This window comes from Hemitrygon akajei, unplaced genomic scaffold (genome assembly GCF_048418815.1).
Source record: "Hemitrygon akajei unplaced genomic scaffold, sHemAka1.3 Scf000090, whole genome shotgun sequence".
In the NCBI taxonomy this organism is placed as follows: Eukaryota; Metazoa; Chordata; class Chondrichthyes; order Myliobatiformes; family Dasyatidae; genus Hemitrygon; species Hemitrygon akajei.
Window position 1 is genome coordinate 1,463,669 of NW_027331976.1, and position 17,456 is coordinate 1,481,124.

Here is a 17,456-nt window from a genome sequence, read left to right on the forward strand (position 1 = left end):
AACAGGTTATGACTTTATTCCCCAGAGTGTAGGAGAATGAGGGGAGATGTGACAGAGGTTTATTTATCCTATCCATACCCCTCACAATACAATATTACGGAGAGGGTAAATTTAAACAGAGCTTGAACTGTTTCAGGGGAACACAAGAGGGATCTTCTTCACTGAGAGAGAGGCGAGAGCGTGGAACAAGCTGCCAGCAGAAGAGGTGGAAGCACGTTCGATTTCAACATTCAAGAGAAATGTGGATTGTACGAGGGTGGGAGGGGTACAGAGGGCTCTGGTCTGGGTGGAGGTCGATTGGACGAGGCAGGTTAATAGTTCAGCATGGACTAGATGGACAGAAAGTCCTGTTTCTGTGTTGTGGTGTTCTGACACTCTTCTCTGATTTCTGGGTTTTCTCCCCGTTTAGAAATTACTCTACATTTTTATTCTTTCTAACAAAAGTCTATGACCATACACTTCCCTACTCTGTATTCCATCTGACACTTCTTTACCCATTCTCCTAATCTGTCTGAGTCTTTCTGCAGACACTCTGCTTCCTCAACACTACCTGCCCCTCTACTTAACTTCATATCATCCTCAAACTTTGCACAAAGCTATCAATTCTGTCATCAAAATCACAGATGTTTCATGTGAAAAGAAGCAGTCCCAACACCAAACATCACGACTCACCAGCAGCCAACCAGAAAAGGCCCCGTTTATTCCCACTCATTGCCTCCTGCCAGTCAAAGAATTTCAGAGCTTTCTCAGGCAAGATTTCCCCTAAGGAAACCATGCAGACTACGGCCTATTTTTTCATGTGCTTTCAAGTTTCCCAAAACCTGATTGTTCGTAATGGACTCCAACATCTTACCAACCACTGAAGTCAGATGAACTGGCCTATGAATTACTGTCCGAGTTTGCAACTTTCTGTAGCTTTTTCTGATCCTGTACAGTATCCCCTCCATTCCAGACAGTGATGAACCAGTTAGAATGCTCTCTGCGGTACCTCTGTAGAAATTTGTGAGTCTTTGGTGACAAATCAAGTCTCCTCAAACTCGTAAATACAGCCAGTGTCGTGCCTTCTTTGTAATTCTATTAATTTTGGGCCCAGGAGAGATCTTCCAAGATGTTGACACCCAGGTTCTTGAAACTGCTCACCCTTTCCACTGTTGATCCCTCATTGAAGACTGTTTTGTGTTCCCTTGACTTCCCCCTTGCTGAAGTCCACAGTCAATTCCCTGGTCTGACTGACATTAAGTGCAAGGTTGTTGTTTTGACAGCACACAACCAGCTGATCTACCCCACTCCTGTACACCTCCTCATCACCATCTGAACCGCTGCCAACAATAGTTGTGGAATCAGCAAATTTATGAATGGCATTAGAGGCACCCACACTCACTCCTGCACACTGACACTCTTGAATTTCTGGCATCCTGTCTTCCACAATGAAGACTGACACAAATACTTGTAAATTCATCCACTATTTTTGTCCCCCATTATAACCTCTCCAGCGGTTTTCCACTGGTCCAATATCCACTCTCCCGTCTCTTTTACTCTTTATATATCTGATAAAACTTTTGTATCCACTTTTATTGGATAGCTTACCTTCATATTTCACATTTCTCTCCTTATTGCTTTTTAAGTTGCCTTCTGTTGGTTTTCATCGGCTTCCCAATCTTTCAGCCTCACACTGATTTTGCGATCCATGCCCTCTCTTTTGCTTTTATGCTATCTTCGACTTCCCTTGTCAGCCTCAGCCTCCAGTTTGAACACTTCTTCTTTGGGATGGATTTATGCTGGGCCTGTTGATCCAACTTTTCTCCACTCTGCATGCCCCAAAACTGCCTCAACCTCACTCCAAATCCCTCGAGTCAACCTGGCCTCTTCTGTACAGAACAAGGGGGGGGGGGGGATGAATACTCTGGAACTGCTGATATTTCAGTTTTCGAATTCTTAGTTTTTCACGCTTTACAATTTTCCCTGTGTTTTTTTTCTGGCTCCACTGCAAAAACAAGGAGCATGTGATTCACAAATAAAAATTCTCAGTTAAATTGATAAAAATCACTGGCTGCAATACTCATTTTTATGAACAAGGTGTCAGGGGCTGAATACTTTTTCAAGGCACTGTAAAAAGACAGATACATAAATAAATAATACTGAGAACATGAGATGTAGAGTCCTTTAAAGTGAGTCCATAGGTTATGGAATTAGGTTAGTATTGAGGTGAGTGAAGTTATCCTCACTGGATCAGCAGCCTGATGGTTGAAGGGTAATACTAGTTCCTGACCCTGGTGGTGTGAGACCCAAGGCTCCTGTACCTCCTGCCCAATGGAAGCAGTGAGAAGCGAGCATGGTCTGGATGGGGGGTCACTGGTGATGGATGCCGACGCTCCTTGTCGATGTGCTCAATGGGGGGGGGAGGAGCTTTTCCTGGGCACTGGGCTGTATCCACCACTTTTAATAGGCTTCTCCGTTCTTGTGCACTGGTGTGGGACTGGCACATATCAACCAGTGAGTGGTGGCCCGGGCTTGAGGGGCCGGGGACGCTTTCTGCTCCTAGTGTGTTGTCTTCTTTCATAATGAGATGGAGGGGCCTCAGGAGGTAACTCTGGAGCAGAGTGTCCTGTTTTCATTCCACACACTGATCAGTAGATTAAATGGCCACAGTCCCTGGGAACGTGGAGACAATAACATGTGATTAGGGTAGGATCAGTGTCAATGGTGTTTGATGGTCAGCATGTACCCAGTGGGCCAAAGAGCCTGTTTCTGTGTTGTGTGACTGTGACTATCTCTCCGTCCTCTCTCACCTCTGCTGTCTTTCACATTCTCACTCTCCCAATCCCCTCCCCTCAATCACCTCAATGCATTGTTTCTGACCTGTGACCTTTCACCAAATGTGACCGGTGTCTATGATGTGAAAACCCCTCTGTTCTCAGACTGTTTGCATCCGGTGGCAAACAGGAGAACAGAACAGGGCAGAATTAACCAGAGGGATGTTCCTATTGGAACTGTAATGGCCACAGAAGCAGAGTGAATAATCTGGAACGTTTTGCAGAGAAACTGAATATTCAGCCCCACAAACTACATGGGCATCTCTCTGACCCTCTCTCACCTCACCCCCCCCCCCCCCGACTTTTCTGTCTCACTCTCTGTATCAGCTCAGCACCCTATTCCAGGAACTGCTCTCAGTTCTGTTAGTGGATGAATTTGCATCTGTGGCTTTCAACACATGATGCCTGCGTGTGTGAAATGAACAGTCCATTGTTCTCAATCTGTGTGTTTTTTGTTGCCAATGATTTCCTGTTGTTTGCCTCCCACCCTTCTTAAAATGTGGAGTGACATTTACAATTTCCCATTCCTCCCAAACCATCCCAGAATCTAGTGATTGTTGAAAGATCACTACTAATGCCTCCACAATCATTTCAGCCAACTCTTTCAGAACCCTGGGGTGTAGTCCGTCTGGTCCAGGTGACTTATCGACTTTCAGACCTTTCACCTACCCAAGCACCTTCTCCTTAGTAATAGCAACTACACTGACTTCTGCACCCTGACACTCGAATTTCTGGCAGAATGATGGTGTCTTTCACAGTGAAGAAAAATACAAAATACTTATTAAGTTTGTCCACCTTTCTTAATACTGCATTATGACCTCCCCAGTGTCATTTTCCACTTGTCTCTATTTTACTTTTTGCATACCTGAAAAACCTTTTGTTTTCTTCTTTTAAATTAATGGCTAATAAGCCTTCACATTCCATCTTTTCTCATTATTGCTTTTTTATAGCCTTCATTTACTTTTTAAAACCCTCCAGCTTCCCACTAATTATTGATTTACTGTATGCCCTTGCTTTCGATCTTATGCTCTCATTGATTTCCCTTTGCAGCCACAGTTGCCTCATCTTCCCTTTGCAATATTTCTCCATCTTTGGTATTTATCTATCCTGCATTTCCAAATTACTCCCAGAAACTCCAGCCATTGCTGCTCTGCCATCATCCCTAATAATGTCCGCTTCCAATCAACTTTGGCCAGCTCCTCTCTCATGCCTCTGTAGTTCCCTTTACCCCACTGTAATACTGATACATCTGATTTTAGCTTCTCCGTCTCAAACTGCAGGGTGAATTCTATCATATCATGATCTCTGCCTCATTACACAACACCAAATCCAGACTTGTCTTTTCCCTGGTGGGCTCAACCACGAGCTGCTTTACAAACCCATCTCGAAGGCATTCTACAAATCCCTTCTTTTGGGATCCAACACTAACATGATTTTCCCAATCTACCTGCAAATTGAAATCCCCATGGTTATCATTACATTGTCCTTTTTACATGCCCTTCCTATCTCCTGTTGCAATTTGTAGTCTACATCCTTGTTACTGTTCTGAGGCCTGTGTAAACTGAATTGGAATTGACCTTACAACTTACAACCTTCATATACAGGAGTAAAAGTCTTATGTAGGGCTCTCAGTAACTGTGGTGTTAACTGTTCAGGCTAACAAAATGGCTTCTTTGTATTGTTATAATGAAATGGCTTCTCTGTAATGTTACTTAATGCTGTAATGGGTTTCAGTATCTGGAATGTTTGGGTTATAACTGTAGCTAAGGGGGGAACTAGCCAATGGAGAATTGTTATACTATCTTGTATCTGTGAGCTGAGCAGGAGTTCACGGTCTTTTTTCGGGAGGTGAGCGAGGAGGATGACGTGTGAGGAGCGGACAGCGGTTCCAGGGCAGCGGATACTGGACGTCAGCGGTTCGGACGGTGGCCGAAGGCTTGGAAGGTCGTTGTGGTTGGAACCGGAGGCGTGAGCTCCAACGTATTAAAATATTATGTGCACAAACTGATAAACTTACTGATTTGGCATTATTAGGTTATCTGTTTCTACTAACCCATCACTAAGAAATAACTATAAAGTTGTAATTATTTACTCACCTTTGGTGTATTGTCTGATATTTGTGTTGCGGGTGTGTATTGGCGGGGGGCACTACACCGTATTTACACCGAAGTATTGCACTATTGGCGGGGCGACGGCGGTTCACCCTAGGCGAACGGGGGTAAATTGGGGGCACAGATGCTACACTTATGTTACGTCTCAATCTAAATGTGCAATTTATACTAATTTATAATGAATATTATGTACACCAGGACAGTCAATATAACATAGAAATACAGTTGTATCAGTGTGAATTAATCAGTCTGATGGCCTGGTGGAAGAAGTTGTCCCGGAGCCTGTTGGTCCTGGCTTTTATGCTGTGGTACCGTTTCCTGGATGGTTGTATCTGGAACAGTTTGTAGTTGGGGTGACTCGGGTCCCCAATGATCCTTCGGGCCCTTTTTACACACCTGTCTTTGTAAATGTCCTGAATAGTGGGAAGTTCACATCTACAGATGTACTGGGCTGTCTGCACCACTCTCTGCAGAGTCCTGCGATTGAGGGAAGTACAGTTCCCATACCAGGCAGTGATGCAGCCAGTCAGGATGCTCTCAATTGTGCCCCTGTAGAAAGTTCTTAGGATTTGTGGGTCCCATACCAAACTTCTTCAACCGTCTGAGGTGAAAGAGGCACTATTGTGCTTTTCCACCACACAGCTGGTATGTACAGACCACGTGAGATCCTCAGTGATGTTTATGCCGAGGAACTTAAGGCTGTTCACCCTCTCAACCCCAGATCCATTGATGTCAATAGGGGCGAGCCTGTCTCCATTCCTCCTGTAGTCCACAAACCAGTCCTTTTATTTTTTAACGACATTGAGGGAGAGGTTGTTTTCTTGACACCTCTGTGTCAGTGTGATACAATTCTCATCAGGGTTTTTTCAGCCTTGCAGATTCTGAATTTTACCCACAAGGATTGTACATATTCTCAATCTGATGCCAACTCTCTCTCAGAATTCAATTTCCACCACAACCTTCTGCTTACCCTCCTATCCATCCAATACAATGTGTATGTTAAACACATGAGCACAAGTTTTTGTATAATCAAAAACCCTTTTCTCCATATCCATGTCTTGCTTGTCGAAGAATTCCACCCCTCCTGCACATCTCTGAAACATCTGCATGCCAGTTCCACGGGACAGTCAGAGCAAGGCCTCCCCCCCACCCCCTGGGCTGTAAGTTGTGGGGTTTGGGGGAGAGGGAATGCCAGTCGCTGTTTGGGGAGATGCTCCATGTAGACCCCAACCCCCCCGAAGGCCAGATGCATCAGAAAGGGTCCCTGTGATCAGGAGTACCTGACTGTCCCCTATCAGAACTCAGTGGTTACCTGGGATCATCTCAGAGGCTTTGCATGTGGTGTCCGTCAGCTTCTCCTGCCCGGCGTTGGGTCTTGTCCTCCTATCCGGATCTGGGACGAGAGAAGGTCCAGGTGAGAAATGGAGTTTGGAGGACCAGGGCTGAGACTGATTCTTCCTGCTACGTCCACACACCAGCCAGTTCTGTTCTTCCACCACACTCCCCCAGTCTCTCCACCAGGCTCAGTTCCATCACTCTGACACACTGCACACACAGACTCCTTTCCCATTTCCCCCATTTGCTCATCCCCAACCTCCTCCATCATTCAGAAGGACAGGCTCGTAGGCAGAGGAAGTGGGGTGGCTCTCTTGGTAAAAAATAAAATCAAATCCTTAGAAACAGGTGAATAAAATTGGAAGATGTTGAATCCTTGTGGATTGAGTTAAGAAAATGCAAGGATAACAAGACCCTGTTGGGGGTTATATACAGGACTCTCAACAGTAGCCAGGATGTGGGGTAGAATTTACAGCGGGAGATAGAAAAGGCAGGAAAAAAGAGCAAAGTTACAATAGTCATAGGGGATTTCAATATGCAGCAGATTAGGAAAATCAGATTGGGGCTGGATTCCAAGAGAAGGCATGAGAGTGGAGTTCGCCAAAGTTGATTGAAAGGGAATACTAGCAGGGATGACAGTAGAACAGCAATGGTTGGAATTTCTGGAGCAATTCAGAAGGTGTAGGATAGATAAATCCCAAAGAAAAAGAAGTCTTTTAAATGGAGGATGATGCAACTATGATGACAAGGGAAATCAAAGTCAGCATAAAAGCAAAAGAGAGGGCAGAGAATAGAGCAAGAATTAGTGGGAGGTTCGAGGATTCAGAAGCTTTTAAAAGCCAATAGAAGGTAACTGAAAAAAAAGAAAAAAGATGCAATATGGAAGTAAGTTAGCCAATAATAAAAAAGAGCACACAAAAAGATTTTTTAGATAAATCAAGGGTAAAAGAGAGTGGATATCAGACCAATGCAAAATGATGCTGTAAATACAGGTAACACACACACAAGTTAATATCACCACTTGTAGATTCATAAATAATAAGGTGCATTTGTGACACAAGTTAAAAGGTAGACCGCATCATGCTTCAAGTGTGATGTGACCTGGCAGGAGGCTGGGAGTTCAGTGTCTGACAGCCTGGGGAAAGAAGTTGTTTCCCATCCTAATCATTCTTGCGTCAGTCTTTACGATGAAAGAAACCAGCTGTACATCTGAAACTGGAGAGTGTCGTGGGGTAAGAGTGAGTGAACTTGCTAATACTGAGGAGAAGGTGCTTGGGAAGCCGAAAGGGTTGAAGGTAGGTAAATCACCCGGACCAGATGGACTACACCCCAGGGCTTTGCAAGAGATGAAGGCATTAGTAGGGATATTTCAACAACACTGGATTCTGGAATGGAGGCTAGTGAAGTCATCCACTCTGATTCAGCAGCCTGATAGTTGAAGGATAACAACTGTTCTTAAACTGGTGATGTGAGACGCAAGACTCCTGTATCTCCTGCCCAATAGCAGTGGGAAGAGACGATAGTCTGGGTGGTAGGAGTCCTTGATCATGGATGCTGACCACACCACTTTTAACAGTCTTCGCCATTCTTGTGTACTGATGTGGGACTGGGGCAAATCAGTCTTGAGGGGCCGGGACATCTTCTGCTCCTGGTGTGTTGTCTTCTTGCATAATGAGATGAGGGGCCTCAGGAGGTAACTCTGGAGCAGTGTCCTGGTTTCATTCCACACACTGATCAGTAGATTAAATGGCCACAGAAAACTGCCACTGGGGGAATGTGGAGACAATAACGTGTGATTAGGGTAGGATCAGTGTCAATGGTGTTTGATGGTCAGCACGTACCCAGTGGGCCAAAGAGCCCGTTTCTGTGTTGTATGACTGTGATTCTTTCTCCCTTCCTCTCTCACTTCTGCTCCCTTTCACTTTCTCACTCTCCCAATCCCCTCCAATGCATTGTTTTTGACCTGTGATGTTTCACCAAATGTGACCTGTGTCTATGATGTGAAAACCCCTCTGTTCTCAGTCTGTTCACATCCGGTGGCAAACAGGAGAACAGAACAGGGCAGAATTAGCCGACTGTACACTAGACCTGGTTTACACTAACATACCAGGAGCATATAAAGCTGTTCCCCCAACCCACACTGGGCTCTCAGATCACTTGTCTGTTATGCTAATTCCAGCATACAAACCATTGATCAAACTGGCCAAACCAGTTCTGAGGGAGCAATCTCAGCATTGCAGGACTGCTTTGAAACACAAACTGGAGAATGTTCAGAAAGGCTGCTACCTATGTCAACCACGTAACATCGAGGAATGTGTGGATTCTGTGACCAGCTACACAGAGAAGTGTACTGAGACTGTTACCATCACAAAACACATCCGTGTGGGGCCAGTCAGAATCCATGGCTCACTGCAGAGGGCCATGCACGGCTGAGGGATCGTGATGCTGTCTTTGGATCAGAGGGACCAGGACGCCTCACTCCCGGACAGGCTGAATGTCTTTTACGCCCGGTTTGATGCACAGAACAAAGTGCTGGTGAGAGAGACACCCAGTGGAACAGACCCTCCATCTGGCTGAAGCTGAGGTGAGGAAGACCCTGGCCAGTGTTAACTCACACAAAGCTGATAATATACCAGGTCGGGTTCTGAATGACTGTGCATCCCAGCTAACTGAGGTGCTGACGGATATATTCCACATCTCTCTGGAGCAGTCCATTGCCCCTCAGTTTTCAAGATGGCAACCACCATTCCAGGGCCAAAGAAGGTGACAGTAACCTGTCTAAATTACTATCATCTGGTGGCATTTACATCAGCCATTATGAAATGCTTTGACTGGCTGGTCATGGAGCACATTAAAGCCTCTCTCCCGCCTACATTGTCCCCTTTCCGGTTCACTTTCTGGTTCGGATTGAATTGATCCAATGATGATGCATTAGTCTCTGCCATCCACTCTGTCCTGTCCCACCTGGAAAATGGAGTCTCACATTTATACACCAGTTTGGCATTTAACACCATCATACCCTAGAAACTGCCCTCTCTGGGTGTCAACACGTCCCTCTGTAACTGGATCCTGGACTCTGAATGAAAGGCCACAGTCAGTCTGTGTGGACAGTAAAGTCTCCAGTCCCATTACACCGAGCACTGGTGCTCCCCAGGTCTGTATGCTCAGCCCGCTGCTGACACATGACTGTGTCACGGGATTCAACTCAAACCCTGTCAACAGCGGTTGTGGCCTCAGCAACAACGATGACCAGTTGGAGTACAGAGAGGAAGTGGAGAGGGTGGTGGACTGGTGTGAGAACAACAACCCCAGTCTGAAGGGGAGGTAAGGGGATAAGGAAGGGTTCCCCTGCGCCCATTCCCCTCAGTAACAAGTACATCTCTTTGGATCCTACTTGGGGGATGACCCACTGGAGCTTGACAGCACCAGTCTGGTTTGTGGATGATACCTAGATTGGTGAAATTGTGGATAGTGTGGAAGACGTGCAGAGAATACAGTGTGATATAGATCAGTTGCAGATATGGGCTGAGAAATGGCAGATGGAGCTTAACACAGATAAATGTGAGGTGTTGCACCTTGACAGGGAAAATGAAAGGAGACAGTTCATTGTTAAGGGCAACATGATTAGCAGTGTTGCTGAGCAGAGAGATCTTTGGACTCAAGTTCATAGCTCCTCGAAAGTGGCTACACAGTTCAATAAGGTGGTTAAGAAGGCTTATGGAATGCTTGCTCTTATTAGTCGAGGCATTGAGTTCCAAAGTCAAGAGGTTATGTTGCAACTTTATAAAAGTCTGGTTGGGCCACATCTGGACTGTTGGAAACCGTTCTGGTCACATCACTACAGGACAGATGTTGAGGCTTTGGAGAGGGTACAGAAGAGGTTTGCCAGAATGCTGTCTGCTTCAGAGGGCATGTGCTATCATGGGAGGGTGGGTTAACTTGGGTTGTTGTCTCTGGAGCGGAGGAGGCTGAGGGGACATCAGATAGAGGTTTAAAATACTATGAGAGTCACAGACAGATTGGACAGAGAGTATCTGTTTCCCAGGATTGAAATGTCTCATACAGGTATGTATTAAAGGTGAGAGGAGTTAGGTTCAAAGGGGATGTGAGGGGTAAGTTTTTTACTCAGAGGGTGGTGGATGCCTGGTGTGGTGGTAGAGTCAAATACACCAGAGGCTTTTCATTTCTCCATTTTGTAGCATATGGTAAGTCCCATTCCTAGTGGCTCTCTCTTTTAATATATTTTATATCCCAATGACAGATCCCTTTTAGTTTTGATGATTTATTACTTCTGCTGAAGGATTTATTACTTCTGCTGAAGGATTTATTATTTCTACTGAAGGATTTACGACTTAATTACAATGGCCGAAAAAAGTTGTTCTGGTATTGAACTGAGAAGCGGCAAGACTTTTCCTGAAATGGAGCAAACGGAACAAACCAAGAAAACGGAGGAACCTGTTACACTACAGGAATATTTTCTTCAATACAAGACATGAAATCGGAATTCAAATCACTTAATATTAAAATTGATAAGCTGGCTGGTTCAAACGGGAAGCTTGAAAAAGCTATTTCTATGATTCAAGACTTTCTGAAAAACTTGGACTCTCAACTTCAAACACTTCAGCAGACTACAACCCGAATTGAGACTGAGCATGATCTATTCAAGCAAACTATTAAAGATCAAGGAATGAAGATAACTTCAATCAAAAAGAATATCAATGAAATTACCTCGGAACTATCTAAAATGAAGAAAAGAATGGTTTATTTAGATAGTAGAGGGCGTCGGAGGAATCTGCATATTCTGGGATTGCCTAAAATACTGAAGCTGGCGATCTGTTAAAAAATTTTTCAGATATGTTGTACTCACTTTTCAATGAGACCCTCGAAGCTAGCCCCTTAATTGACAGAGCTCAAAAAAAGATAGTCGAAGGCTATCCTCCCGAAATCTTTGCCAAAAGAAAGAAATATTGAGAAGTTATGAGTGAAATGTATAAATTAGATTTAAATCTAATTGGGGAGGCAGCATTAAGAAGAGGGATGCCTCACGTCTTAATAAGCTGGTAAGGAAGGCGGGCTCTGTCGTGGGCAAAGTACTGGAGAGTATAACATCGGTAGCAGAGCGAAGGGCGCTGAGTAGGCTACGGTCAATCATGGAAAACCCTGAACATCCTCTACATAGCACCATCCAGAGACAGAGAAGCAGTTTCAGCGACAGGTTGCTATCGATGCAATGCTCCTCAGACAGGATGAAGAGATCAATACTCCCCAATGCCATTCGGCTTTACAATTCAACCACCAGGAGTAAGATATGTTAAAGTGCTGGGGTTAGGACTCAATGTATTAAGTAACCTACTTAAGAACTTTTTAAAAGCTATTTATTAATGCTTTTTGAGAGGGTGATTTTAGATGCATATTATATTTTTACTGAGTTAAGTATTGTATGTAATTAGTTTTGCTACAATAAGTGTATGGGACATTGGAAAAAATGTTGAATTTCCCCATGGGGATGAATAAAGTATCTATCTATCTATCTAAGTCCCTCCTTTTGCTTTCCAGCAAAGCTGATAATTTTTCCTGAAAAATCTCAGTCACTGAGAATCTACTCTCCTCAGGAGGGATGGGAGTATATTAAAAACCTTAAAGTTAAGCCTACTGAATAAAATATTAAAGTTATTCTGATTACTCAATAAGCAATTCTGAAGTATTTGCTGTTAGAGTTGTTTATGGATCTTATGAATTAAGTACATTCTATACCTTTTCATTCTTTGGTATGGGATGTGGCTGAGTTAATTTTATTTTACCTTATTAATAATTAGTATATAACTGTTTTGTAGGGAACCTTTATAGTATTGTACTTTAATGGTCCGTGTAGGACCTGTTGTGTATTAATCTTTTTATTTTTTAAATTTGTTTGAATACTTATAGTTTTAGGTCTGTTATAAATATATATACTCATTTACTTTTCTTTTTCGAGAGAAAGAATATTGTTTGTAATATTATTTGCTCGGATTTATTCCTTTTTTTGAGTATGTGTTTAAGCTACTTGAGCTGATTCTAAGATGGCTGTTGTTGATTATGTTTTTATTATTGTTAGACATAACATTATAGTAGTTGAGTTCTGCTTGTGTCTTTTATTATGGCTATTTTCCGTGGGATTTTTGCTTAATTTTAATACGCGGAGCTGCAAGATGGAGAACAGGGTTAAGGGTTATTAGTTAGCAGGGGATCAACCTATCGATTCCTTAATTCTTATCTTTTGGGAGGGGGAAGGGACTATTAGAGTAGGTTTTTTTTCTTGATTGGGCAGTTCTCTTGATAGATTTCTCTTTCGTAAATGCGTCACTCCTTCTAGTTGTACTCGTGCCTTTTGGTTTAATCTGTACTTGCGTAACATTTCTTTTATATAATATTAAATTCAATTTTAAACATGAATGTTAATAAAATCAATTTAATATCTTGGAACTAGAACGGTGTCAATCACCCCATTAAGCGTAAAAAGATTTTTAAGAAATTAAAAACACAATGCAGATATTATTTTTGCGCAAGAAAATCATATACGAAAACAGGATGAGGACAGGTTTTTCCTTTTCTGGAAAGGGCCTCTATTTCTCTCGCTGTCGGATAGTAAAATAAGAGGCGTTTCTATATTTCTTAGCCCCAAAATTTCTTTTGTACACTTTAATACTACTACTGATTCGATTGGAAGATATTTAATTGTTACTGGTTTATTATGTGAGCAAAAGGTAGCTCTGGTGTGTGTATACGCACATAATGTAGATAATTCTGATTTTTTAAAAAAAACTTTTTTCTGAGTTACCGAATCTCAATGAATATAAGCTGATCATGGGTGGTGACTTTAATTGTTGCTTAAATCCGGTGATTGACAGGTCATCAACCAATCCGTCGCTTCCTAATAAAACGGCAGCTTGTACTAACTCTTTTTTATTAGAATATGGCCTTGTCGATATTTGGAGATATGAACACCCCAATGATAAAAATTTCTCTTTTTTCTCACGTCCATCACAAGTATTCTCGAATTGATTACTTTTTATTAGATACATGTCTGTTAAACTCCATTGTTGAGTGTGCATATGACATCATTGTGCTCTCAGATCATGCGCCTTTAGAGTTAACCCTTAAGTTTTCGAATAGATTTTTGAAAGTCTCACAGTGGAGACTGAATCCCGTATTGTTTCAGGATCCAGCTTTTGTTAATTTTATTAAGGAGCAAATTTCTATATTTTTTGAATTTAATACAACTGAAGGAATGCCAAATCTGGTTATATGGGACACGTTGAAATCTTTTCTTAGGGGACAGATAATATATTCAGCAGCCTTGAGAAAGAAAACTAAAGCAGAACTGTCGGTGCTTATTAATAAAATTAAACAGATAGATAAAGTGTATTCAGTTAAACCTACTGAAGACCTATATAAAGAAAGGGTCGAACTTCAATCACAGTATGATTTACTTCTGACCTTTCCCATTCAACAGTAAATTTTTAAATCTAAGTTTATTTTATATACATGGGGAAAAATCTGCTAAACCTTTAGCAGGTCAGTTAAAGGCTGGGATGGTCAGCAGACAGATTTTAAAAATTCATCGACCTGATAGAACAGAAACTTTAGATCCTTACGAAATTAATAAGATATTTGTGGACCTATTCTAATCTTTATAAATCTGAATTCTCTGATAGCACTATTATTATGAATAGATTTTTGCAAAGGTTAAACATACCTCAAATTTCGATTCAAGACATTGATATGTTAGATGCACCTATTAAACAAGGATAGCCAAGGCTATATCCTCTATGCAATTAGGTAAAGCTCCGGGACCTGATGATTTTACGGTAGAATTTTACAAGACTTTTCATGAAATGCTTATATCACATTTTCATCAAACGTTTACCGATTCTACATCCTCTGGGAACCTTCCTAAAACTTTTTATGAGGCACTAATTTCATTGATTCCTAAAAAAGGAAAAAACCCACTGGAATGTGTATCCTATAGACCTATTTCTTTACTGAATGTAAATTTTTAAATCCTCTCTAAGATTCTAGCAAATAGGCTTGAGAATATCTTGCCTAATGTTATCTCAAACGATTAAACAGGATTTATAAAAAAAAAGGTACTCACATTTTAATATTCGAAGATTGTTAAATATCATTTATTCCCCCTCAGCCAAAGAATCTGAATGTATTGTATCTTTGGATGCAGAGAAAGCCTTTGATAGGGTGGAGTGGCCTTACCTATTTCGGGTTTTGAAGAGGTTTAATTTTGGTCCAGGATTTATTTCCTGGATTAAATTGATTTATCACCGTTAGCTGTGGTTCTAACTAATAATCAAAAGTCTCCTTATTTTAGATTATACAGATGTACTCGTCAGGGTTGTCCCCTCAGTCCTTTATTATTTAATTTGGCTTTAGAACCACTTGCTATTGCTCTTAAGGATTCTAATTCTGTGCAGGGTATTAAGAGAGGGGACAAATTACATAAGGTTTCATTATACGCGGATAATTTATTAGTTTACATTTCAAATCCAAGGAAATCTACTCCTTCTATGTTATCTATATTTATGGACGGTATTTTTTCTGGATATAAACTTAATTTACATAAAAGTGAATTATTTCTTATTAATAATTATTCTGATTATTATGATCAAATACCTTTTAATATTGCCAAAAACCATTTTACTTAACTTGATAGCAAAATTACTAAAAATTTTAAAGACCTATATAGGTGTAATTTCTCCTCTTTAGTTGAATATACTCAACAGGCACTTTCTAAATGGTCACCTATGTCGATGTCATTGATAGGTCGAATAAATGCTATAAAAATGGTTATTCTACCAAAATTTTTATATATATTTCAAGCAGTTCCCCCTTTTGTTCCAAAAGCATTTTTTGATAAAATAGATTCTCTGATTTTGTCTTATGTTTAGAATAATAAAAGCTCTAGAGTGAATAAACTTTTATTGCAAAAATCAAAATAAAATGGAGGACTGGCTTTACCAAGCTTTAGATTTTATTATTGGGCAATTAATATTCGTTATATTACTTTTTGGATTTATGATACAGATGACCAAGATCACCCTTCATGGTTACATTTGGAGGAAAATTCAGTAATAGGGTTTTCGTTAGCTTCTTTATTAGGAGCTCCCCTTCCGTTTTCGCACTCCAGAATAGGTAACAAACTCTCAACCCTATTGTTAAACATACTTAAAAAATTTGGTTTCAGTTTCGTAGATATTTTGAATTAAATGATTTTCTACTTTCTAGTAATATTTATTCTAATTTCTTTTTTAAACCATCAACTTTGGGTAAGGTTTTTTTAACATGGAAAATTAAGGGAATAAAAACTTTTTTAGATTTGTTGTTACAAGACAGTTTAATGGCCTTTTCACAGTTAATGGATAAATATGATATCTCTAATACACATTTTTTCAGATAGTTACAGGTTAGGAATTTTTTACGTGATTTTTTATCGAATTAGCCCTCGGCCTGATCTTTAAATTTGGCTTATGCTATTTTTCAGTTTAAACCTTTTCAAAAACAATAGCTATCATTTATAAACAGTTAGTGAATGCTCACGTCGCCTAATGATAGGGTTCAACGCATCTGGGAAGTAGAACTTCAACATTCACTTTCAGATAATCAATGGAGTAAAAATTTATTATTTAGTCAATAATTCATCTATCTGTGCACGCCATATCTTAATTCAGTTTAAGATAGTACACAGGGCCCATATGTCCAAAGATAAATTGGTGCATATTTTTCCTAATATAAACCCTATTTGTGACAGATGTAACACAGAAGTGGTTACTCTAACTTATATGGGGTCATGTGTAAGTTTAAACAGGTTTTTGGAGGGATGTGTTTGGAATATTATCTAAAGTTACAGATGTGGATGTTCAACCTAATTCACTTACAGCAATTTTTGGGATTATTCCAGAAGAAGCAAGCAAAGTGTCTGCTTCCGCTCAACATGTGATAGCTTTTTCAACTTTACTGGCTAGGAGAGCTATTTTGCTACACTGGAAAGAATCTAACCCACCTACTGTTTTCTATTGGCTCTCCTCCATTATGTCATGTCTAAGCTTGGAGAAAATTAGAAGCCGGACATTTGATACATCCTTTAATTTTGAACAAGTCTGGCGACCCTTTATTCAATATTTTCACATGATCTAATTTATTTTTATTTATTTATTTTTCTTTACTCTCTTTGGGGAAACTCCTTATCTGTGAAGGTTCGGAGATGACTGGAAGGATGTTTTTTTTCTCTCTTTTTTAAAAATTTTATCCTCAATTGGACTGCCCAATCTTTCTTTTTCTTTCTTTTCCTCTTTCTCTTCTTTTTTTGTTTCAGTTTAGTTGGTGGCTTTTTTTTTCTTTATCAACTAAAATTTCCAATCTTTCATGATTGCTGAGGAGTCGTAGTTGTTTTTTTTACCATTGTATATATAACAGCTTAATATTTTACCTATTTGATTTTGACATTATATACTTTGTTTTTATTATTGCTGTTTATGTCTTTCATATTATCTGTTTGCTAAACTCCTCCTCTGAGTTCTATATTCTTTATTTGAAAATCAATAAAAAGATTGAAAAATGAAATGAAATGAGAGGGTTTTAAGAGATGTTTAGAAACGCACATGCACATGAGGAAGATGTTGGGATATGAACATTCTGTAGGTTGGAGGGATTAGTCTGTCTGATTTGCTTTGTAATAGGTTCAGCAAAACATTATGGCCTGAAGGAGCTGTTCCTGTGCTTTACTGTTGTATGTTTTATGTCTACATCCTTGAGTGGCCCAGTTAGAGTCCTGACCTTCACTCAATCGAACATCTCTAGCAATACATCAATAAAGCTGTCTACCGTCACTTCCCAACTAATCTGGCACAGTTTGAGCAAACTGGCAGCGGTTAATCAGCAAATCCCCCTCCTGTACTTTGTGCAAAGCGTATAAAGACTTCTGTAATAGCTGTGAGAGGTGGTTCAGTTAAGTACTGAGCAAACGTGATGAATATTTAGACTAATGATGTTTCAGTTTTTGAATTTTTAGTTTCACCATGCTTTACAATTTTCCCTGTTTTTTTTTTGGCTCCATGGTGAAAAAAGGAGCACGTGATTCACAAATAAAAATTTTCAGTTAAATTAATCAATATCCCTGGTTGCAATACACATTAAGGTGAACAAGATG